This window comes from Canis lupus, chromosome 1, assembly GCF_003254725.2.
Source record: "Canis lupus dingo isolate Sandy chromosome 1, ASM325472v2, whole genome shotgun sequence".
Taxonomy (NCBI): domain Eukaryota; kingdom Metazoa; phylum Chordata; class Mammalia; order Carnivora; family Canidae; genus Canis; species Canis lupus.
Window position 1 is genome coordinate 35,784,339 of NC_064243.1, and position 24,594 is coordinate 35,808,932.

Sequence of the window (24,594 nt, forward strand, 5' to 3'; positions counted from 1 at the left end):
CTTGATAGTAACTGTCTTCTTAGCTTGTTAATTCTTGTGTTATTAAAATAATTAGCCTGGCTGGCTAATCGGTAGAGCATGCAGCTCTTGATCTCAGGCTTATAAGTTTGAGCTCCACGCTGGGTGTAGAGATTACTTAAAAGTAAAATCTTAAAATAAAATGAGGTATTCCTTTAGATTTTATTTATTTATTCATGAGAGACACAGATGGAGAGGCAGAGACCTAGGCAGAGGGAGAAGCAGGCTCCTTGCAGGGAGCCTGATAGGGGACTTGATCCCATGATCCCGGGACTCCAGGATAATGCCCTGAGCTGAAGACAGATGCTCATCTGCTGAGCTACCCAGGCGTCCTCAAAAATAAATCTTTAAGGAGAATTTCAAATTTCTTATCTCTAGTCTTGAGTGTTTTTCATTGAAAAAATCAGAGTAGGGACACCTGGGTGGCTCAGTGGTTGAGATCCTTTGTCCCAGGGCGTGATCCTGGAGTCCCTGCTTCTCTCTCTGCCTCTGTCTCTGTGTCTCTCATGAATAAATAAATAGTCTTAAAAAAAATCAGAGTAATGTCAAAGAATGTTAGAAAAAAACGACAAAAATTGATTCCTATTTCTACCACGTTAACACAGTAACTTTAGTATCTTCCCATTTAGTCTCTATATTCATAGTTAAAATTATTGTAATTATATAATACTCCTAATTTTTTATTCTGGTATTTTAGTTTTATATTATTTCATAGATATTTTTCAGTTTCTTTAAGTTGTTCTATAATTTAACTTTCTCCTTGTTTTTTGGTATTCCTAGTTTTTCAACATTATGGATAATGGTGAGTGAAAATTATCTTTATTGATCTGTAAAATGGAGGTAATAAAAGTATCATAAGGTTGTCATGAAGATTAAAGAAATGGATACAAAAGAGGGTATCTCAGGCACAGTCCTCTTACCATTTTGAGCAGATAAATCCTTGCTATGGGGAACTGTCTTGGGCAGTGTAGATGTTCTATAGCATCCCTGGCCTCTATCCTCTAGTTTTGACAAACAAAAATGTCTCCAAACATTGTCAGGTGTCTCCTAGGAGGCAAAACCATTCCCATTTGAGAACACCAGATTTAAAACACTTAGAACAGCCTGGCACAGCTCTAGTGAGCACTGTGTAAATATTTGCTATTACTATAATTGTTGTTGATATCATTCTTTGTTTCAGTTATTTATTTCTGATAAGTTCCTAGAAGTAGAATTTCTGGGACAAGGGTTTCTGACATATATTACCAAATGCTTTCTAGAAGGACTGTGTTAAGTTTAATGCTGTCAGTTGAATATGAATATGTCAGGAACTTTGAGATCCAGTCAGTATGCACTCAGTTGTGAATTCCACATATTATTTTACGTTCAGTTTCTATAATTACTAGTCAAAAAGAGCATTTCCTTTGTTTCTTTACTAGTATTGCCTTATCTGCAGGTTCTGGTAGTGGTTTTGTAGATTTATCCCTCCCCCCAGCCTCCCCACACCACCCTCCTGCCCTTTTTTGAGTTGCTTTACCATCTACCACTTGAGGTTGAAAAGTCATACCCTCAATAACCAAGTCTGTATTACATTTCTTTGCCTGATCTTTAGTAGCATCCAAGTTGAACATTGTTGAGATCCTTTCAGATTACTGTATTTTATCCAAACAGTCTTTGGCAATTTCAGATTAAAGCACGGTAATTGACAGTATCCCATAATCATAGAACTTTCAGGGTTTAAATATAAGGTGGCATCCTCTTTTTTGAAGGATAATTTTGTGGAGAAGTCAACTTTGTATTCTGTGATGTGTCACCTAATTTTGGAAATAATCCTAATCCTTGCTGTAGGAGAGCTGTTTAGTGCCCCATCCATAACAACCTCCCCTCCTCCTCCCCAACATTTAGCCCTTCATTGCCTTTCCAGCTGCAGTCACTTTCATTCCTTTGCCTGAGGGCATTCTCTGGCTGGAAAAGCTCACACCCAGGGTTGGCAGGAAGTGCCTTCCGAGCTGCCAGCAGCCAACAGCCAGTGACTGCTATAGTATAAATGAATCCCTTGCTCTCTTGCATCTCAGGTGAGCTCCTTTGGAGAGGAGCATTTTACCCTGAGGTTCTCAGAGTTCCCAGTTGGATTATGATTCGGTGGTCATTTGCTTGAAAATGACCCTTTTATTAGCTAAGTTTCTTTTACTGTCTCATTTCTTCGTTCTCCACCCAGTGATTTTTGGGATCACCTCCAAAATAAGTTGCAGTTGATCTTGAACAACACAGGTTTGAACTGTATGAATCCCCTTATATGCATATTTTTTTCCAGTACATACAATACAATATTATAAATGTATCTTCTTTATGATTTTCTTAACATTTTCTTTTCTCTAGCTTGTTCTATTTTAAGAATACCATATGTAATACATATGACATACAAAGAACATGTTAATCAACTTTATGTCATTTGTGAGGCTTCCAATCAACAGTGGGCTTTTAAGTTTTTTTGGGAGTCAAAACTTATATGCGGAGTTTTGACTGTTTGTGGGGGGTGGGTTTGGGTGGGTGGGTGGGGAGTTGGCATCCTGAACACAAGTTGTTCAAGGGTCAGTTGTACTTATACGTGAATCCTTGTCTCAGAGTCTGCTTCTGGGAGGAACCTAAGATGTTAGCCGACTTTTCCTTTGATCTTGACCCTTTCGTTTGACTATGATGAAAGAAGAGGAAAAATCAGACCAGGAGAATAGAAATCTTTTGAGGACCTGGCTTTATAGAAAGTAGATGAGTTTCGTTCCACCAATTTAAGAGACAACCTGGACAAGTAAATATTCTAGTTTTGCTGCTGCCCAGGAAGTTTTCGAGAATGAGTGGCTGGACTGTATGATGGGATTAAAGCCACAGCTGGATGGCTTTTAGTGTCGTCACCTAATGTGACTTTCTGCCCACTTCGTTCACACCCTGGACTGACTCAGGGGCTTTACTGAGTGTCAGAAAACCTAGTTTTTCAGTTTGTGGCTTTCTCTACATGGGGGCTGACTAATGTTAGGAAGAAAAAAGAATCCTCTCTATTGCTTTCCTAATTTTGTCCTTGTTTTTGAGATATTATTAATGCTTTGGGAAATTTTCTGGCTTGTACCTCTGCTACTTTGGCAGGCAGGGCATTATTAGTTTCAATTGCAGACTTAAACCAGAGGGCTGTTTGAATTAAAACCATTTAGGAGTTGAGTGATGACCTGATGGGTCTATTTCTAGTTGCTAAAAGTGGCTTGGGAGGACAGTTAAGGGTGGTCCCTTTAAAATTAGAGGCACAGTGGGGCACCTGGATGGCTCAGTAGTTGAGTGTTGGACTGTTGATTTCTGTTCAAGTCATCATCTCAGAGTCCTGAGATTAAGCTGTAGGTGGGGCTCCACACTCAGCAGGGAGTCTGCTGGAGATTCTCTTTTTCCCTTCTCCCTCTGCACCTCCCTGTGCTCATTCTCTCTCCCTCTCTGTCTCTAAAATAAATAAATAATTTTTAAAATGAGAGACACAGGTTGGTTGATTCCAGGGATTTCTGTCATTATGCAGCCACTTTCTTACTCAGATTTAAAGAGTAGAAACAAAAGCCAAATTAATAATAGTAAAAATAATAGGAAATAAAGTTATAAAATAAATGAGGTAAATATTTGCTTTGTTAATTAAAAATAATCAACTCATTCAACCTGATTTCTAAAAAGTCAAATGTGGCTAGAAGAGCTCAATGTTAGTGGTGTAGTCAGAATGCTGAGGTACTATGTGGGTATCCCACGCTAAGATAGAGAGTTCTCTCTCAGGCACATCCTGAAAGAGCCCTCCCAGGGAGGGTAATTGATCAGCATATTACATGGGCACCTGTCTCTCGGACCCATTCCATACCTTTCCACCTGTGCCATCCATACAGCTGCTTTCCTTTGGTGTCCCCTCTTCAAACTGCAAACTTCCAGGAGCACCAGAATAAAAGTCTCATTGGTGTTTTGGTTCCTTTCTAGCAAAATATCGAAAGTAGTTTCTAAAAAGCAGAGGTCATTACACGGTTTTCAATGACCTTAGCTGTACATGAAAGTAACCCAGAGTGAACCATAGTGAATGTTGGCCAGCATAGGTTTCACATTTTATGTGTGAAAGTTCTTCCTTTGTTGTTTGTGATTAATAACTGAATAGGATATAAAGCCAAATGATTTCATTGTTGAACACAGACTTGAAGGTCATGAGAAACTGCCTGTTCAAATTAAACTTTGCCAAGATGTGGGCAAAAGGTTTGCATTAACACCTGGATAGTTTTTGAAACAAGGCAGAGAAAAACAAAACAGTGAAACACCAACAATGTGAAAATTGATGTCAAGTAGATCAAATGATGTGTTGGATCCTTACCATATAACCTGAGTTTGCACTGGGAGAAATGCTTTAAAACAAAGGTGTACTGAGGACCTTGTGAGCCAAGTTGTTTAGAATGAGTTTGTTGTGCCAAGAAATGTGGCAAAGAGTTAGTTGTAAGCATGACTGCTTTAGTAGCCTGATTGTTAAGCTTTGTATTGTATTGGTTTGCTTTTTGAAATATGATTTTGAATTAAATTTCTTAGTCCTTGGCACTTTGAATTTTATTGTTTTCAGAAGAATTTAAGAGTCACACATAATAACTGATGAAAATACAGTGGTACTTAAGTTTAAAAATAGTGAGACTCCTGCACATGACACATAGCATCTTCAATAACTATATTTTCTGCTTATTTTCTATCCTGTGTATTGTCTAGGCTTTTGCATTTAAAAGTGATGAAAAGACTTTCTTCTAGTCTATCATCTTTACTTTCGCTGTTTGGAGAAAGAACTTCCCCAGTTCTTAGTTATGTATTTGTAAACATATGTCCATTTGTTTGATGAGTTGCCCCAAGATCTTCCAGCTATGACTTCTAAACCCTAAGGATAGATCGTTTTTGAAAACAACATACTGGAAGCCTGGCTTTCCCAGGACTGGTGTGATGTAGGATGGTTAAGGGATGACTGGGCCTGGCTGGGTCCTGTTCCTTCCTCTATTATTACTTGCTTTCCAGCTGGGTCTTAAATCTCTCCTCCTGGGACAGCTTCTAGGCCCTAAGTCAACTGGTAGGAATTTGTGTGGTAGAAATAACTGCAGATGGGTGGAGATACAAACTACTCACTTCATTCCCATTAGATTTTTTCCCTGCTGAAAGCAAACAAACCAAACCAAACAAAATCCTCTAAAACATTATAATTTTATTGGAGTTGCATTATCCCTGTCAAAGAAGTTTTCTTACATGGCTCACTCTTAGTTTCTTCTGAATAATTAGGATTTTACTCTTTTTCCTAAGGATATATCAAGTTGTTTCTTTGATACCTGAGTATTTATTGTATAGTTATGATGTGTAAGAAACTATGTGAGAGAGGCCAGAGGTTAAGATAGTTTCTTGCTTGAGGGAACGAAGAATCTCATGAGGTGGGGTGCCCGGCTGGCTCAGCCAGTAGAACTAGCATGCAGCTCTTAATCTCAGGGTTGTGAGTTCAGCCCATGTTGTGCATGGAACCTACTTAAAAAAAAAAAAAAAGATTCTCATGAGGAGGGGAGATGAACATGGGCACGCATATATGTAAAATTAACCCCCCCAATATTTTGTTATAATTAAGGAACAAAATATCATGTGAATTTAAAAAGTGGGGGTGGGGTGGATATAGGGCTGGGGAGGAAACTCTAAAGCCTTCATGAAAGAGGGTGTCATTCCATGTAGAAACTGGTGGGAGCTCTGGAGCCAGAGGAAGATGTTCCAGAAAGATGGTACTGATCAGTAAGGGATGACTATAGGGAAGCATGATGAATGTCATGCAAAGTAGGTTACTTCACGCTGTAACATAGATGTGCCTGACTGGAGGCAGTGGATGATGTTTGGTAGGTTTGGTGTGTGCAGAGTTTCATGATCACAGGAAATTAATCTTTCTTTTTAAAAAAAATTTATTTATTTTATTTATTTTTTATTTTTTAGTTGTTTATTAAGAGAAACTATTCCATAACCCAGTGTTCATGTTTCATAGCTCAGGAACACAGGTCAGTGATAAGCTTCAATGAAACACAACCCAAAGAAATTCTTTATATTCCAAATTCACTTTGCACTCTGAAAGATACCAGCTTTCTTCATCTCCTCAAAAATCTTTCATGGAATCATAATTTCTGTAGAAATCTGCATATGCCTTCTTTCTTGGTTCAGCCACAGCAAACTTATAGAAAGCTGCAACCCCCAGGGATACAGCGAAGGCTCCAACGATATGAAATTGCAGACGCTTGGCCAGAAGGCCTTGCATCTAAGGTTTTGTCAAAGCACTTGAAATCATGGTCGTTATTCTCCTCAAACCTAACGTCCTTCCTAACAGAAATGGACTGAAATTAATCTTTCCAAAGGGGTTTAGGATGCAAATAAGAGGGTGGATGGTATGAGAGGTTGTTGTAATACACTGAAGGGAGGATGCCCAGGAGCTGGACATTGAGGCTGATAGCTTGGGAATATCTTGGCTCTGGTGAAGAATTAAATTGAATTATGTCAAAGCTCACTTCATGTTTTTAATATTTAAGAATCTGCTGCCAGAAGCTGAGCTCACTCTTCTCTTGGGTGTAACTATGGCCGAAAGAATATGTGTGTGAAAGATTCTTTCCTCTCGTATTTACAGTATCAGTTTCTAGTTTAAGAGCTCAACTGACACCTGCAGAAATTGTTTCGGATTGTGACTTGCTTCCCTCTGCTGTCTTTTTGGTGCCTTTTCTTAGTTATTTTCCCTTGGAGGATAAAGGAAGTACTTAGGCCACATTTCATTGTTCTAGGTCAGTTTGTGTGGGATTGCTCCTCTTTAGTTGTGTTTGTGTTTGGTGATCTGTGTATTTTGCCCCGTTAGGGCTAGAGGCTTGGACTTACAGTTGTCCTGTCCCTTTTCTGTTTCTGCTTTTGATTTTATATTCTAATTTGTGCTTCACAGGCAGAGATGAATGGCTGAGAAATGTTGCAGATGAGTGGGTGTGTTTCTTTCCTATCACTGCTGTAGCAAACTAGCATGAATTTGATGGCTTCAAACAACAATGCAAAGTTATTATCTTACAGTTCTGGAGGTCAGAAGTCAGATACAGGTCTCACTGTACTAAAATCAAAGTATTGGCAGGATTGCATTTCTCCTGGAAACTCTAGGGGAGAATCAATTTCCTTGTCTTTTCCAGCTTGAAGAGGCTGCCTCCGTTCCTTGGCTCATGGCCCACCCCATCTTCAAAACCAGCAGCTGTGGTCCAAGTCTTTCTCACATTGTGGTGTATAACCCTTAATTTTTCATTAAAAAAATTAGAAACTCTGTACAAAAGGTGTGCACAGTGGTTAATTACCCAGTCTTTCTGCTTGTTCAGAATAAATGTCATCACATTTTTTGGGGGGGGGCAGCTGATTTATAATTAATTTTAAAAAGTAGTTAAAATGGCCTTTCTTTTTTTGTGTATGTGTATGTATGATGTATACATTTGTCCAGTGATGGGGAAAAGGGAAGGAATGAACCAGGTGCTTTCAACTGCATGGTCAGGCATTGGATTGAAATTCTGGAAAGGGTCATGAAGAGTAGAAGTAACTTTGCTGTGACAAAAACATCTAAATCACTCATGATTCTCCACTTTTCACCCTTTGTTCTGAAGCCATATACTTCAATTAAATGTGATTTAATGGTGTTCTCTCAGTGTTATTTGGCAGGATGTTGTTAAGGAAAAACATCCAACATGGTGTTGAAGTGTATTTGGGAACAAAACAGGGAGTAGGTAAACTAAAAGTGAAATTTAAAGAGTTTTATTTTATGAGACTAAAGGTGATCAGAGGTTAGTTAACAGAGTGTTTCTTTGTTCATTTGTGAGTTCAGTGATAGTTTGGCCTTTGGAATTTATTTTAGGAAAGCCAAATATTATCAAAGCAGATTCTAGATTTAATGCTCATTGCGTTCTACTGCAGATATAAGAACCTGGATAGCGTAATTATCACAGAAATAAAAATTTGATGTATTATAATTATGCAATTCATGTTCATTTAATTGGAACTAGGGAGTCTACTTATGGGAGATGTCACCTCCATGAAATCTCTACCTGAATTTTTAGAAAGGAGTCATACATGAGTCAAGGATTTCTTAAGAAAACACTTCTAACACAATAATAAATAAGTCACTTAAACCCACCACTACTTCTGTGTTAATTGTATAGATAGGATTTTTTCTGACCTCCTCTCTACTGATCATTATATAGACAATGCAATTGTCATTGAATAATATTTAGACTTTTAGAGTGATAATATTTAGGATAATTTTTAGAAAATATGCATTTCTGAAATACTCTAATTACCATTAGAATTAGAGTTTTGTCATAGACAAATAAGGTGTCAGTTTAATAACCTACAAACTTAGCTACTGCCTAAATCTTTCATTTTCTTCTGATAAATTTGATTAGCTTTTATTTTCAAGGAGAAACTTATCTTCATGGAGACAGTTGAGTTGGATGAGGGCCAAGAGAAAAAGTCTAGGAAGGTTAATCCCCCATATAAGGGGAAGCTTGCCTTTCTTTTATTACTGATAATCCTTACTGATCTGAGGACTGAGTCCCATAGGTTTGTTAGTGCTCTTCCTTTCCATGTCCCTAAAGAGTCATTGTACAGGCAGTTGGCACATGTACATTTAAGATGGCCTAATGCTGGACATTTATTACTCAGTTTCTTCATTCTGCTGCATGTAGAATGACATTAATGAAACAATGACTCTAGCATGTATAGATGCTTAATAAACCATTTTTAAAGAAATGAATCAAATAACTTGCTTATGTAGTTAAAATTAGTTTTTATAGGGCAGATGATTTCTTTCTCTCTTTTTAGGTAAGTTGTTTGTATTGTGTCTTAAAGGAAAGAGAAACATATCTTTAATAGAACTATAAATCTCCAGCTTAAAAATAAGATTAGCCCAGTGTTATCCTAAAAACTACAGAAGACCAGAGATCCAGTGCCTATTCTTTCATGATTTGAAAAGGTGCTTCAACATGGATGGAACTGGAGGGTATTATGCTGAGTGAAGTAAGTCAATCGGAGAAGGACAAACATTATATGTTCTCATTCATTTGGGGAATATAAATAATAGTGAAAGGGAATATAAGGGAAGGGAGAAGAAATGTGTGGGAAATATCAGAAAGGGAGACAGAACATAAAGACTCCTAACTCTGGGAAACGAACTAGGGGTGGTGGAAGGGGAGGAGGGTGGGGGGTGGGGGTGAATGGGTGACGGGCACTGAGGGGGGCACTTGACGGGATGAGCACTGGGTGTTATTCTGTATGTTGGTAAATTGAACACCAATAAAAAATAAATTTATTAAAAAAAAAGAAAAGGTGTCTTTTCTTTTTTACTGTGTTTAGCTTAAGGGGTTTTGTTTTGTTATTTGATCTGTGTTTAGCTTAAGGGGTTTTGTTTTGTTATTTGATCCTTAAATTTCTTTCTTGACCTTCCTGTAATGAGACCATGTAATATTCATTTAAGATATTCTTAAAGTTTTTGGGTCAGAGAGAACTTACAAATCAATAGAAACTATGGAATTTCTTGCCCCCACTCAAAATCATATATGCAAACACATAATTCTCCTCAGAACTTAAAAAAGTTTGTCAAGTCACTAAAACCCAGATATGTAGCAAAATATAAACTTTTGATCATTTATTCATTTTATTCATATTTGTCCATTCATTTCCATAGTTTTATATAGGTTTATAGGATCATCTAAGAGAATGCTACCTTTGTTTTTGTTTTAAACAAAATATTATATACTTATGTTTTAAAAATTTGTTTAAAATTTATGCCCTGCTCCCAGGGGGGATAATTTCCATCATTAGAGGAATAAAATTTTTTTTGTTTGTGTGTGTATTTAGTGTATATATTAATATGTTCCATATTGCCTGTTTTTTTTAACAAATACAAGATCATATTATTTATATTGTTTTATAGGTTTTTTTTTTCTCCCTAGGTATACATACTCAGTCTTTTTCCATGACAGCATTGATAGATCTAGCATATTCTTTTAAACTACTATTTTATCCTTCATTTAGCATGAGTATAATTCTATAGACATACTAAAATAATTTACGGATTAATTTTTATAGTTAACATGGTTGGTGGCAGAAATAAGAGGAAAAGAAGGGGAACTGGTTGGAATGACATGTCTGTTGCTAAAACTCCCCTTTGTTCTTCTTTTCAGAGAGTAGTTGTGTACGGTATGGCTGGGGGAGGCATACATTCTGAACAGGGGGTTGTTGGCCAAGAAATAGGCCTCCACCTAACAGAACACCCACTGTGATGATTTACAATGTTTGAATCTCAGCAAAAATACCATTTGTATTCTGAATTCTTTTGTTTCAACTACATAACTCAATAGAAAGAAAGTTTCCTACAATTGAAAAGAATAGACACTGTTTAGAGGCCAAGTTTTGCCTTTTAAGGCTGAGTGTGCTTTATTTTAAGCTGCTCTTTCTTCTCAAGAAGACTGGTATAAACAAGAGAAGGGCCTTCTGGTATTTCTATGCAAAACATCAGTAATACTGTTTTTTTCTTTCATATTTTTTTTTTTGAGAGAGAGAGAGAGCGCGCACGAGAGAGAGCAAGAGTGCTTGTGAGTGAGTGGGGGAGGGGAGGGACAGAGAGAGGGCGAAAGAGAATCCTAAGCAGCTCCACGCCCAGCGTGGAAACCAACGCAGGGCTGAATCTCACGACCCCGAGATCATGCCCTGAGCTGAAATCAAGAGTTGGATGCTTAACCTACTGAGCCACTCAGGCACCCCAATACTATTTGTTTTTACATTAACTATTTTACTCCTGTTTATCTACTTAGTACCCATTGCTGCAGCACCTGAGGAGCTCTCTGTATTTTTGACTGTACATCCTGTGGATGAGTGGAGACAGCTTGTCTGGGTTGGAAGCTCTGCCTCAACTCTTACTAGTTAGGAAACCTCACACAAGTTTATTACCTTTGTCTCCTCATCTGTGAAATGGAGGCTACTTGCAGTACTCTCAAATGTTGTTGGGAGGATAAGGCAAGTGAGAAAACAACCCAAAGAATGGGGAAAAATATTTGCAAATCATATACAGTAGGTCTCCCTTATCCATGGTTTCTGTTTCTGAGATTTTAGTCACCTATGATCAACCATGGTCCAGAGGCAGGTGATCCTCCTTCTGACTTATGGTCGGAGGGTTAGTAGTAGCCTAATGGTACATTCACAATGACTATGGCATTTCCCTCACTTCATTTCATGTAGACATTTTATCATCTCATATCATCACGAGATGGAGGGTGAGTGCAGTATAAGAAGATATTTTGAGAGGGAGACCACATTCACTTAACTTTTGTTACTGTATATTGTTATAATTGTTCTGTTATTATTGATTATTTTTGTTAATTTCTTACTGTGCCTAATTTATAAATTTAACTTTATGATGGATATGTATATATAGGAAGAAATATAGTATATACGAGGTTCAGTACTATCTGTGGTTTCAGACATCTATTAGGGGTCTTGGAAAGTATCACTCACAGATAAGGGGAAAGTATTGTATCTGAGAAGGTTCTAATGTCCAGAATATATAAAGAATTCTTATAACTCAACAATAAAATGATAAATAGCCCAAATGAAAAAAAGGGCAAAGATTTGAATAGACATTTCTCTATTGTATATATAGTGTATGGCCAATAGACCTGTAAAAAGATGTTCAAAATCATTAGTCTTTAGGGAAAGGTAAATCAAAATCACAGTAAGATTTTATGTAACACCCACTGGGATGGATAGAGTAAAAAATACGGAAAATAACAAGTGTTGATGAGGATGTGGAGAAATTGGAACACTCATAGGCTGCTGGTGTAAATGTAAAAGAGGTACAGTAGCTTTGGAAGACAGTTTGGCAGTTCCTCAAAAAGCTAAGTGTTTACTTACTATCTAACCTGGAATCTGCCTCTATATTGTATCCCCAAGAGAATTGAAAAGTATGTCCATACAAGAGCTTGTACATGGATGCTCATAGCATCATTATTCATAACAAGCAAAAAATGGAGACAGCCATAATGCCCCTCAGCTGATGAATAGATCAACAAAATACGGTCTCTCCATACAATGGAACATTATTCAGCTGTAAGTAAAACACACTATCTATATGAGTTCCAGCATGCGTGAACTTTGAAAACATAATGCTAAGTGAAAAAGCCTGCCACGGAAAGCCACATACCATATGATTCTATTCACATGGAATGTCTAGAATAGGAAGAGCCATAGAAGGTCGAGTTGTGGTTGTCTAGGCCTGGGGGGAGGGTGGGTTGGGAGATGATTGCTCGTGGATACAGGGTATTTGGAGTAATGAAAATGTCCTGGAACTAGATAGTGTTGATCAATGTGCAACTTTGCGAATATACTAAAAAAAAACACTGAATTGAGCACTTTAAATGGGTGCATGTTACCAAATGTGAATTATATCTCAATTGACAAAAAAAATAAGGTAATGCATGGAAAGTGGTACCATCCCTTCATGGTAGGGACTACTCTGCTTGTAGTAGCTACTTCTGCTACTGCTATCATTATCATCATCATTATTGCAAAAAGATAATTGCTTTAATGTGGTTATGTATGTTATTTCTAGTTCTTTTTTTTCAAATTACACAAATACTAGCAATTTAGTGCTTGCAAAATATTTGTAAAGATCTGCATTTGTGAACAGGTTTCGTGATGGGGAGCCTTTGAGTTACTGTGTGGGTGTAAGTGTTTTTCCCATATGCTGGTACCACACCTTAGCATAAAACATGGTACTTCTTGGCAGGTCCTATGAATTTATAGTTTTTTTTTTCTTTTTACTTTTTTTTTTGTTTGATTTATCTGATTGGACACACTCAACTTCTTGAAGGAGAGAAAGCAAAACAAACAAACAAACAAACAAACAAACAAAAAAAACCAGGAATAGGATAATCTAGAGGAACTCCTCAATCTTGGTGAAATTTCCCTTTTAGATTTTTCTTGTTCAGTTAAATGAGGTTTTTCTTCTGCGCAATAGGTATATAGCTAGAGATTTACAGTTAGTACAATATGTTAACATAATCACACTTGGATGATTTTTGAAAATATTTTATATAGATAATATGTAAAAATCGATTCTTTCTTTAGTCTGAAATAATGTTTGGACTATGTTTGCTGAATATCTTGACTGTATCCTAAACCCTATGATCCTTTAAGAACTATGGGGATCCCTGGGTGGCGCAGCGGTTTGGCGCCTGCCTTTGGCCCAGGGCGCGATCCTGGAGACCCGGGATCGAATCCCACATCAGGCTCCCAGTGCATGGAGCCTGCTTCTCCCTCTGCCTGTGTCTCTGCCTCTCTCTCTCTCTGTGTGTGACTATCATAAATAAATAAAAATTAAAAAAAAAAGAACTATTAATAGGTGAGATTTGGGGGCATTTCATGGTTTTAAGGATTAAATGGTATTTATACAAGTATATAAACTTTAATTATAACATGTTAGAATATTTGATTATGGCTAGGGAGATTCATATTATCTGCCTATATTAGGGTCTAAAGTTGATCAGAGCTTTAATTTTCATTTCTGGATTTACTCCTTCAACCTTAAAGGGTATTCTGATTTCATTGTTGTCAATACTAGGACAAGAAGATCATTTCCATTTTCTGAGTATCATGGTGACCACTCCATCCCCCAGCCCCCACTCTTGCTCTTTGTATGGACATTAGACTTGTCTTTGGTTATTATATATCTCTACCCACTGTCTGCCTTTGCCTGGCTACTAGTTTGCGACTTTGACCTTTGATAGAGCTTTTACACTGACTCTCTCTGAATGGGGACCCATCTGGTTGTTCTGATAGTTGGATGCTTCGGTCTTGCTTGCTGGTTGGATTATGTCTCTTAATGGCTTTATGTGTTGGCATTCTTATTTCCTAGCTCTTGTCTGAGTGCTGCCCAGGGGCAGTCTCCTCTGTTCTAGTGCATAGACTGGTCTCCAGCAATTGCCACCTTCTGCATGGCAGCTTTAAAGCATGCTTCCCCCACCCCCAAAGAGTAGCAATCTTTTAATGAATTGTGTGCTTAACATGAGTATTAATAGTAAAATCTTACTTATATGTGAATAAATTATATATATTGTTTTGATACCTTATGTCATTCTGATTTGAAATTTTATATTATGTCCTAAACATTTATATCATTTATTTTCTTATTATTATTGAGAAAAAAATAGTTTAATCAGTCTGGTAATTTATACATTAAAGAATTATGTATACAATTGCTATAGGTCTGTGGTGAAATTCTTTTATTAAAATTTCACTTTTAGTGAAGTGAAAAATTTACCACAGTAAAAATGGTCTAACTTTATTACTTGATTTACAAAGTGGATAAGTGTAATTAATATTAATGATATTATACTGTGAGCTACAAAAAAAAAAGTGTCCCTTATTTGTCACAGCAAGTGGAATGACCAAAGTGATAGTTTTTTAAATTCATTGACTATTATATCTTTTTCTCTAACAAGTGACGTTTATTTCTCTCTGTGCAAGTGTATAATATACCTGTGTTTATAGGTTTCATTGAGCTTATCATAATTTATCTCTATGTATTCACATGAATCTATCAAGTTAAAATATGTGCCGTTTATCAAAGTTCAGTACAATTACGTGTTTATCCATAAACCTGTAAGATGCTGGAATTTAGTCTTGGTGTGTGTGTGTGAATGTGGTTTAGATTTCTTTCCTCCCTCAGTGCCATGCAGTTTCTTTTTTGGTTAGTTGCTGCCAACACTGCTGTGGGGCTGCTCCCTGTGTGTGGCTTCACCTCATAACCCACACTGTCTGTTTCCAGACCCACTCCATCTCTGGTTGCAAGTCAGTGTAGTGTTTCCTGGAATTGTGACTGGGCGTTGCTGCTTTACGCTGTGCTTCGGCTTGCCCTTATTAGCATTTCTTGGTTCTCTCATCAGTGGTCTCTGATTTCTTTATCCACAAATAGTCTTGTGCAGAGTCATGATCCTCCTGCCTTTACAAATCAGCCAGGCTCTGGCAAGGGAAATGATTATTCATCAAAACTCTAAACACCAGGATAAAATGTTCCTATTTAGATGAATCAGGGGTCAATTTAGTTTGCTAATGAGCTTCAGAATTGCTCTGCCTTTAGGGACTATTTTTATACTAGTGTTTCTTCTTTTTAATGTTCCTGGAAATCAAATTTTCATTCTTTGCAAATAATATAAAAGGACCTCCAAACACATGAAAAAGGAGAAGTGAGAAAGAAAATCTGTGAATCATCTTAATCATCGTTTTAAAATTTTGTAGAAGGATGAAAAGGCCACAGATTTAACAGAATTATTCTTTTTAATCGAAGTGGAAAAGTTAGAGGTCTAGATTGAATTATAAGGCAATACATAGTTTGATAGGCCTAATGAATATATTAAATAAATTAATCCAATGATTTTTTTTTTTATGGAAACCTGTTTTGGAAGCTGCATGTAGTATGGCAAGCAAAGGAAACTTTTCTTGTCCTCATAAGCTTATACAAATAATACGTAATCAAATTGAGGTAAGTACTAGGGAGCAAAGGAAAAGAAAACAGATGCTTTGAGAGACTGTGAAAGTCCTAAAAGTCTGTTCTGAAGAAAAGATGTTTAAAATTATACCTAAGATAGCCATAGGAATTAAGCAGGTTGAGAATAGGGTGAAGAGTACTTACTGTAGGCAGGCATAGCAGCATGAGCAAACATCCTGGGGTAGGAAGGGCTGGGAACATATACACAGGACACAAAGGACAGTGGAGCTACTGAAAGGAAGGGAAAGTGTTGCAAGATAGGATTTGGCTTGGGTAAGAAAGGATCAGATGAGTCAGAGTCTCTCGTAAACCATGTTAATTTAATCAATCTGGCTACCTTTTGAAAATGGATTAGTAAGAAACAGGAGCAGAAATGTCAGGCTTTTGACTTTAGGTTAGTGGATTCCAAGCAAGAGATGACAGTAGCTCAGGTGGGAGGATGGCCAGGAGATGAAGAGCTGTATGTAACTGGATTCAAGGTATATTGAGGAATTGGAACCAAGAGAATTGGTGATGGATTGTGGCATCAGGTAGATTGTGGAATGCTAAGGATTGGTTTTAGAGTCCTGGCATGAACAAGTGAGTGGTTGAAGGTGCTGGGTACCGAATTAAGAAAGATTAGAGACATAATTGTTAGGAGAAAAGGCCAGCAGTTCAGTTTTAGATGTGTTCAGTTTCAGATGAGTCCATGAGATATCTCAGTGGAGAAGTCAGATAGATGGTTGGATACATGCTGTTTTTATCTCTTGCCGCATAGCAAATTACTCTGAAACTTAGCAGCAAACCTACATTAATAAGCTATTGCTGTATAACAAATTACCTCAATCTTTAGCAGCTTGAAACAGCAAATATTTATTATTTCATATAGTTTCCTGGGTCAGGCATTTGAGAGTGGCTTTGCTAGGTGATTCTGGCCCAGAGTCTCTTAGGAGGTTGTAATCAAGGTGTTTGTTGGCCAGGGCTCCAATCATCATCATGAAGGCTTGACTGAGGCTGAAGGATGATTCAAAGATAGTTTATGCACATGGCTTTTGGCAGAAGGTCTCAGTTCCTTGCTGGCTATTGGTGGTCCAGCATATAGTTCCTCACCATGTAGACCTCTCCATAGGGTTGCTTGAGTGTCTTCATGACATAGCAACTGGCTTCTCTTAGAGTGGGTGATATGAAAGAGTGCAAGGAAGAAACGGCAATTGCCTGTTACACATAGTCTTAGAAATGTTACATCATTACATCTGCCATATTCTACTTATGAGAAGTGAGTTACCAAATATAGCTCACATTAAAGGGGAGGGGAATTATACCCTACCTCTTGAATGCAGGACTAACAAGTAGTTTGTGAACATATTTTGAAACCAATACACATAATTTTGTAATTTAGTAGAAAGGTTTTGGTTGGCAGTACATCAGTGGGGCTTCTGCAAGTAGATGATATTCAGAACTATGAGAGTGGATTAGAAACTACTTGCTAAGAGTGAATAAACTGAGATGTGACTCAGGACTGATCTCTTAGGAAATCTGACCTGCTGCAGAGGAGTAGAGGAGAAGAAGGAAATCAAATCTGGAAAGACAAAAGAGATTTTTGAGAGGTGGGGAGTAGTCTACTGTGTGGAAGGCTACTTGAGATGTCTATTTGACTTCACTTTTCAGTGTTTGTTCTTTAAATGAATGAATGAGTAAGTAAATGAGTCATGCATATGTACAAAATTTTATCTCTAAATATGTTTGTTATAGAAATGCTTTTAAGCTTAAAAAACAGGAAATAACATCAAGAATGTACAATAATAGGGTGGTAATAGGAAAGAAACTATTGAATGCTCAGTCAATAAAATACCTATGGAGCTTTAAAGGTGACGTTATAAAAGAATATGTACTGTAATGGAAACATGCTTATAGTATCTTTTATGTAAAGGTGATAAAATACTGTGGGGTTTTTTTTCATTCTATTTTCTTAAAAAAAAAGACAAAAATGTCTAGGAAGATGGACAGAAACATGTTAATAGTGAATGCCTCTGGATTGAGGGAATTGGGTGATTTAAGTTTTCTTCCTTTTGCTTGTTTGAATCTTTTATTTTTATTTATTTTATTTATTTATTCATGAGAGACACAGAGAGATGCAGAGACATAGGCAGAGACACAGGCAGAGGGAGAAGCAGGCTCCATGCAGGGAGCCCGACGTGGGACTCGATCTCGGGTCTCTAGGATCACACCCTGGGCTGAAGGTGGCGCTAAACCGCTGAGCCACTGGGACTGCCCTAAAGTGGTAAAGTTTGTAGTCTCTTGAGAATATAGTAGTCAGCATTCCCTTAGACCAGTCTATCTACCCCCTCTCTCCCCCATCTCTGTGTGACAGGGCACCCTCCTGGCTCAGTATGCCTGGTTAGGGTCAGGGAATCTGTGTTCTGAGGAAATTGTCTAAGGGAGGCTGGTGTTTAATTACATCTGGGAATGTCTGCAGTTCTTTCTTTTTTTTGGATGAGGATTCCTGTCACTTTTTATTGAGCGTTGCCCTGAGCCCCATGCTACAAATACTTTGATCATATTATGTTTATTCTTACTACAGTCATTTGAATGTTGCATTTTTCTCCCCCTTTTACACAGGAGGATAATCAGAGAGACTGAATGAGTTGTTTAAGGCATAAGCTATCAAAAAGCAGGTCGTTGGAGTGATTGGGAGTGTGAGTTCCGCCTTGTGAGGTTGTTGGGATTTGCATTGCACAGAGAGTATCTGGCTTGTGTCTGCCATACAGCAAGCGTTTAATAAATGTTACGTTTATTTTATTATGAAAACATATTGTGGGGGGAGGCTCTGACAGCATCCTCAGTATACTGTCTCCCTATTCTAATCATCTTTTAGTGTTACCTTATAAATGGGGCTGTTACATTTCAGTCTGACCCATGTCCCTTTTGCAGAGGTAGGATATAGAACTCCATCTTCTAGACCAAAAATATTCCTGAGTTTCTTCCCTCAGACTTAATCTCAGTGGTGTCAGATTGAAGTAGGATTGAGTGGAACTGCAAGGAGGAGAAAGCCTACTACTCTGGGTTATAAGAAATAATTCCTTTTTCTTCAGAAACCCTCAGTCTGTAGTTAGGCAATCCAGGGCTGGTTGCCTGCTCAGGGAAATTGGCTGCTCCTGTCTTCCTGGAGAAAGATGGAGGGGCAAGGGTAAAATGTTTATGCCAGCTGCATGTATTAAGTTTTGTCAGAGAGCTCATAGCTCACCCGGAAGTTCCACTCAACACTCTTTTTGCTCATCATTGGCCAAAATGGGGCTATAGTTTATCCCTAGTTGCAAGGGTAGGTGATTATTGTAATTGGTCACCTTGTCTCTAGGAAAAAAAAATGAGATTAGATTTGAAGCAAGAAGAGGGGAGAGGTAGGTGATTGAGAGGGTAACCAGCAAGTATCTACCACAAGAAACATTTGAACGAGTGTTTTCTCTCTTGAGTAAGAGGCCTAGAGGAATGGCCATTGTGAATACAGTTTGATTCTAGAATTCAGAAGATCTGCATGTATATCAAAAGAATAATTATGTTGCAATATAAGTTTTGTAAGATGAAATTGGAACCAAGTGAAATTTCCCCATTCGTCTCCTTGGAGAATGTATGAAGTGAAGCATACTGAGTATCTCTTCTGTGAAAGTCAAGTTGAAATTGGAATGAAAAATGTTTATTACACACATTTCTCTCCCAATTTTTTTTGTGGTGAAAAACATATAAAATGTAACATTTTAACCATTTTAAAGTGAACAGTTCAGTAGTATTCACTACATTTGCCACCCTCCATCTCCGTAATTCTTTTCATATTGCAGAATGGAAACTCTGTACCCATTAAACAATAACTCCCAATTCCCTTCTCCTGCCAGCCTCTGGCAATTGCCATTTTACTCTCTGTCTCTATAAATTTAGCTACTGTAGGTAAATGGAATCATATAGTATTTTGCTTTTTGTGACTGGCCTTCTTCACTTAGCAAAATGTTCTTAAGCTGCATCTATGTTTTCTTCCTTTTTAAAGGCTGAATTGTATTCCTGTGTGTGTGTGTGTGTGTGTGTGTGTGTGTACATGGCACATTTTGTTTAACCATTCATCCATGTGTGTGTACTTAGATTGCTTCCACTGTTTAGCTATTTCGAATAATGCAATAATGCATCGTCACACTCATACTCGATGAGTATGAGTGTGAAGATGTTTCTTTTTCTTTTTTTAAAAAGATTTTATTTATTTATTCATGAGAGAGAGAGAGAGAGAGGCAGAGGCACAAGCAGGCTCCATGCAGGGAGCCTGATGTGGGACTCCATCCCGGGCCTCCAGAATCAGGCCCTGGGCCGAAGGTGGCGCTAAACCGCTGAGCCACCCAGGCTGCCCAAGATGTTTCTTCAAGATCCTGCTTTCAGTTCTTTTGGGTATATTATTGCACGTGCTCGTACCTCAAACTCAGTCAGGTTTGCTAGCTTGTGTGTGTCTTGAGAACAGTGCTAAAGCTTTGTTGAAAAATTATCCAAATCTTTTTGTTTGATTCACTCTCTTGCTAAAACCTTCAAGAAAAATTTGTCACCATGAATTAGATTTTCTGTAGTCTGGCATGATGGAAAGGAGAGAGTCATGGTAGTCCTCTCAGAAGACACTGGCAGTTGTCTTGTTGCACTCTAAAAGGACCTAGTTTTTAAAGCTTCATTAGGAAGGAAACAGAGAAGAAAACCGAGAACATTATCCTTCCTTTGCAAAGCTGCATTGACTGTACACATGGATTACTCTCTGCGATTCTGGTCTCCTAATTAAGAAATGATTTAACAGTGAGAGGAGTCTAGTGAAGGAAACTTAGAGTGAATCCATTTGGTGTTTTTGTACAACTGACTAAATTGATTAGGGCTCTTGAGTCTAAAATGATGAAAATAGTGAAGAGATGTAATTACTGGGTATAAAGTCATTTATTTCAGAAGAGCAAACATGAACATGTTCTTCTGATCTTCAACTGAATTAATTAAATTAATCTCCAACTAAGTTAAATTAATCTAGATTTTTTGATGCTTAAAAGAGGCACATTTTAGACAAAAGAAAGAGCTGTTTTACACAGAAGTTGATCTCCACATTTACTGTACTCAGAGATGGTATAGTCTGAAGTTACGAATTTTCAAAAAAGGCAAATAAATGCTAGACCCCCAGTAAAGTATTAAAAATAGTGCTGATTTGAGTCAGGATCTTAATTTTCAACAGCAGCTTAGAGGATGAATGATCATGAAGGATAACATTAGCATGCTGGAGAAGTGGCTTGATTATCAGGGTTCTATCATTTTTGGTTCATACTGTGGATTTTATTTCTCTTGTCCAACTCCACCTGAATAAGCTTTTCAATAAAAAAGTATTAATGGCTCATGTGAACTTTTACATAGTTATTAGCTATGTAAATTGAAATGAAGAAGTATGCTTTTCCAATATGAGACTAATTATTTAAATTTTACTCATTAACTTTCAGTTTATACAGTTTGAAGCAGAGTGCTGTCCTTCATCGACTGAATTCTTAAGTGTGAGGTCCATCAGAAGAAATCTTTGCCCCTGAGTTTTTTTTTTTTAAGATTTTATTATTTATTCATGAGAGACACAGAGAGAGAAAAGGAGGCAGAGACACAGGCAGAGGGAGAAGCGGGCCCCATGCAGGGAGCCCGATGTGGGACTCGATCCCAGGTCCCCAGGATCACACCCTGGGCCGAAGGCGGTGCTAAACCGCTGAGCCACCCGGGCTGCCCTGCCCCTGAGTTTTTAAGGGGAAACATAGTGTTCCTTTCTGGCATGTCCATCTGGCTTATTATAAATATTTTACTTGGATAAAGGATTGCATTTTAATGCATTTGAAATTTTGAAAATATAATTGCTAAAATGACTCTTCCCCCTTTTAAAATTATGTTACATTTGTTTTCAACTTTTTATGGCTTACTACTAGAAGACTCTGAAATAGAGAATTCAAAAAGTATTTCTGAAATACTCTATTTTCTATTTTAAAAATTCTATTTATAGAGAGTTGTATTTCATTAGAGTCTCTGAACAAAGGACAATCATACCCCATTTTTCTCCAGGTGTGTGTGCATATATATGCCCTTGAATAAGCCTTGGTGGCTTAGTGTGATCTGTCAGTAACGTTTTTTACATTAAATTTTTGTTTTTGTTTTAACATCTTAATAACTGATAAGTACCCTGATAATTTTACCTTAAAATACTTGGATTTATTGCAAAAGGTGTATTTTAAATGATGCAACTCCCTTTTCAACGTTTACATAACACATAGACTAGACGATGGGAGGAGATGACCCTCCATAAGCACAGTTATTTTACATGTACCCAATTATCTCCTCAGACTGAAGTGGGAAAGTCAGTGGAAAGACAGAAGGAAAAGCAATTTAACCTGGATAGTTTCATTTTTAGAAATGTGTCACCTTAACTGCACCTTGTGGAGGACCTTGAGGTTTGGTCTCTGAGGGAGCTCTTTCTTGTGTGTTGAGTGTTGGCATATAAAATCCTAGATCCTTCCTGTCTGCCTGTAATTACAGACAGGCCATGTCTCTCCTATTCTCACCATTTCCCACCAAGGCAGGGAGGCAGACTGCTCAGTCCAGGTTATTTTTATAGTTGCACATTCTCTTCCCTTCCTACTTATTTCCAGTAAGGTGGAAAACAACACACCTTTTGCAGAATGGGTATTTTAAAGAAAAAAAAGTGGTACAGAAGTATTATTTGTTATAGAAATTTGAAAATATAGCTCACAAAAATAGAATATAAGAATCTCTCAGGATCTTAGAACTAGATGGTGCTAATGTTTTGCTTTTTCTTTCTAGTCATATATGCACACAGTGTATAAATGAAACACCGTGCTCTTTAATAATCTGCTTTTTTATTCCTTAATATATGGTGAAATCCTTCCATATCTGTACATTTTCTCTTAGTATAATTTTTTGTAAGATTTTATTTTTAAGTAATTTCTACACCTAATGTGGGGCTTAAGCTCACAACCTCGAGGTCAAGAGTCATGTGATCTACCGACTAAGCCAGTCAGGCACCCTCTTAAATATCATTTTTTAAATCGTTGCATTTATGCATGAAAATATACTTTTAAATAACCCCTATGGATGGATATTTAGATTGTTTAAGGCTTTTTTTTCAATTATGAAGAGTGCTTTGAGGAAGTACATTCTTTTAAATGTATCTAAATACGTATGTCTAATTATTTCCTTAAAATAAATTTCCAGAATTTGTGGGTCAATGGTCATGTAATCTTAAATATGTTAGTATAGATGTTGTCATATTGCTCCAGAAAACTTATAATATGCAGTTATGTCTGCCAGCCCAAAGCCAACTTCCTTGCTCCCTTGTGTCATTGGATGTCAGCTGGTTCTTGATGGTCAGATTCACTATCCTTTGGGCATCCTTTTCCTGGCTCCTCTGGTGCTTTAACGCTGTTAAGTATGCCTTTCTTCTGAACCGGTTATGCTCGGATGGTCTCCATTTGGTGAAGACATTCTCTTTACTGCCCCGGTCTTGCGTTGTCATAGGCTTGCTTGACATCTTCACCTGAATATCCAGGTAATCTCTGACTCATTAGGTACAAAGAATTTTCTTTCTTTTAAATGGTTTCTCTTCCTGAGCTGCTATTTTTCTTTTTCCTTTTTTAAATGGAGAGGCACTGCTATCCTTCACATTACCTGAAAGTACATTCTGATTTCTCTTCTTCGTTGCCCTTCCAGTAATTCAGTAGCCAAGTCATGGGAACCTCACCTGTATAGTCAATTCTTCTTGCAGCTATCTCTTCCTTTCTAATTTCATTGCTACCTCACTGCTTCTGGCTTTGAGATGTCCATCACAGGTGACTGTAATAAGCCTCACATTGGCTTCCTTGCTTCTAGCCTCCCACCTCTATGAATCCATTTTTCATATTAAACTCACTACAGCATACTTTGTGTTACTCCTTTGCTTAGAAAAAAGTCAGTGGCCTACATTGCTTGTTCATTTGAACTCTTAGCTTGATTTTATAAGTCCTCCACAATCTAGCCACAGTCCATTTAAATAATTCAATGATATCGCAGCTGTGATCAAAAATCGTCCAGCCAGAGAAACAGCTCATAGTTTTGTCTGTGTCCTGTTCTTTATGCCTCGAGGATTTTGCATGTTCTCTCTTCCACAAATGCCCTAACAGTTTTATATGCCTCAAATAAATCAGTTCAAATGCAATTTATTCCTTGCATCCTCTTCTGATTCCCTCCTCACCCCCATCAAAAAGAAATAATTTCCCTCTACATTTATGAATGTATCTGTACATAATATATTAATTATAATTGTCCATCTGTTATCTGTGTACTTATCCTTTCCCCACCCTCATGCTTACCTCCATGATAGCTTCTTGAAAGCATCATCTGAATCTCTCTTGGGGCCAGCATAGTAGATGCTCAGTAAAATACTACCTGGTGGTCAGTAAATGTCACTTTCTGTTTCTTTGTTTTCCACAAAATAGACAAATAACTAATTTTCATTAAAAGAGTAGAAAATAGGGACACCTGAGTGGCTCAGTGGTTGAGCATCTGCCTTCAGCTCAGGGCATGATCCCAGGGTCCCAGGATTGAGTCCTGCATCAGGCTCCTGCAGGGAGTCTGCTTCCCCCTCTGCCTGTGTCTCAGCCTCTCTCTCTCTGTGTCTCTCATGAATAAATAAATAAAATCTTTAAAAAAAATAAAAAATTAAAGAATAGGAAATATAAAACTTTAAGTGGTGATTGTAACAAAGAGGTGAAACCTTTCCAATTCTTAGTATGTCTGTTTATCGGACAGGAAGTCTTATAAAAACAACTTAAACTAATTTGTCCATGCATGACTGCTAATTTTTTATTTTTTGCTCAGTATTCTTAGCTCCCAGAGCTTAAAAGTAGGTTATGGGGCTATCAATTGTCCGCCTGTGAGGGCTGTGATAAAGACAGGCTTCTCAAACCGGCTGTGCACATTGGCATTCA

The 24,594-nt window shown here is 37.6% G+C and overlaps 1 protein-coding gene across 10 annotated transcripts in view; it reads left to right on the forward strand.

The window, feature by feature from the left end:
• Window positions 1–24,594, forward strand: part of UTRN (utrophin) — a 497,383-nt gene that overhangs the window by 69,047 nt on the left and 403,742 nt on the right. The gene's annotated exons all lie outside the window — the stretch shown is intronic.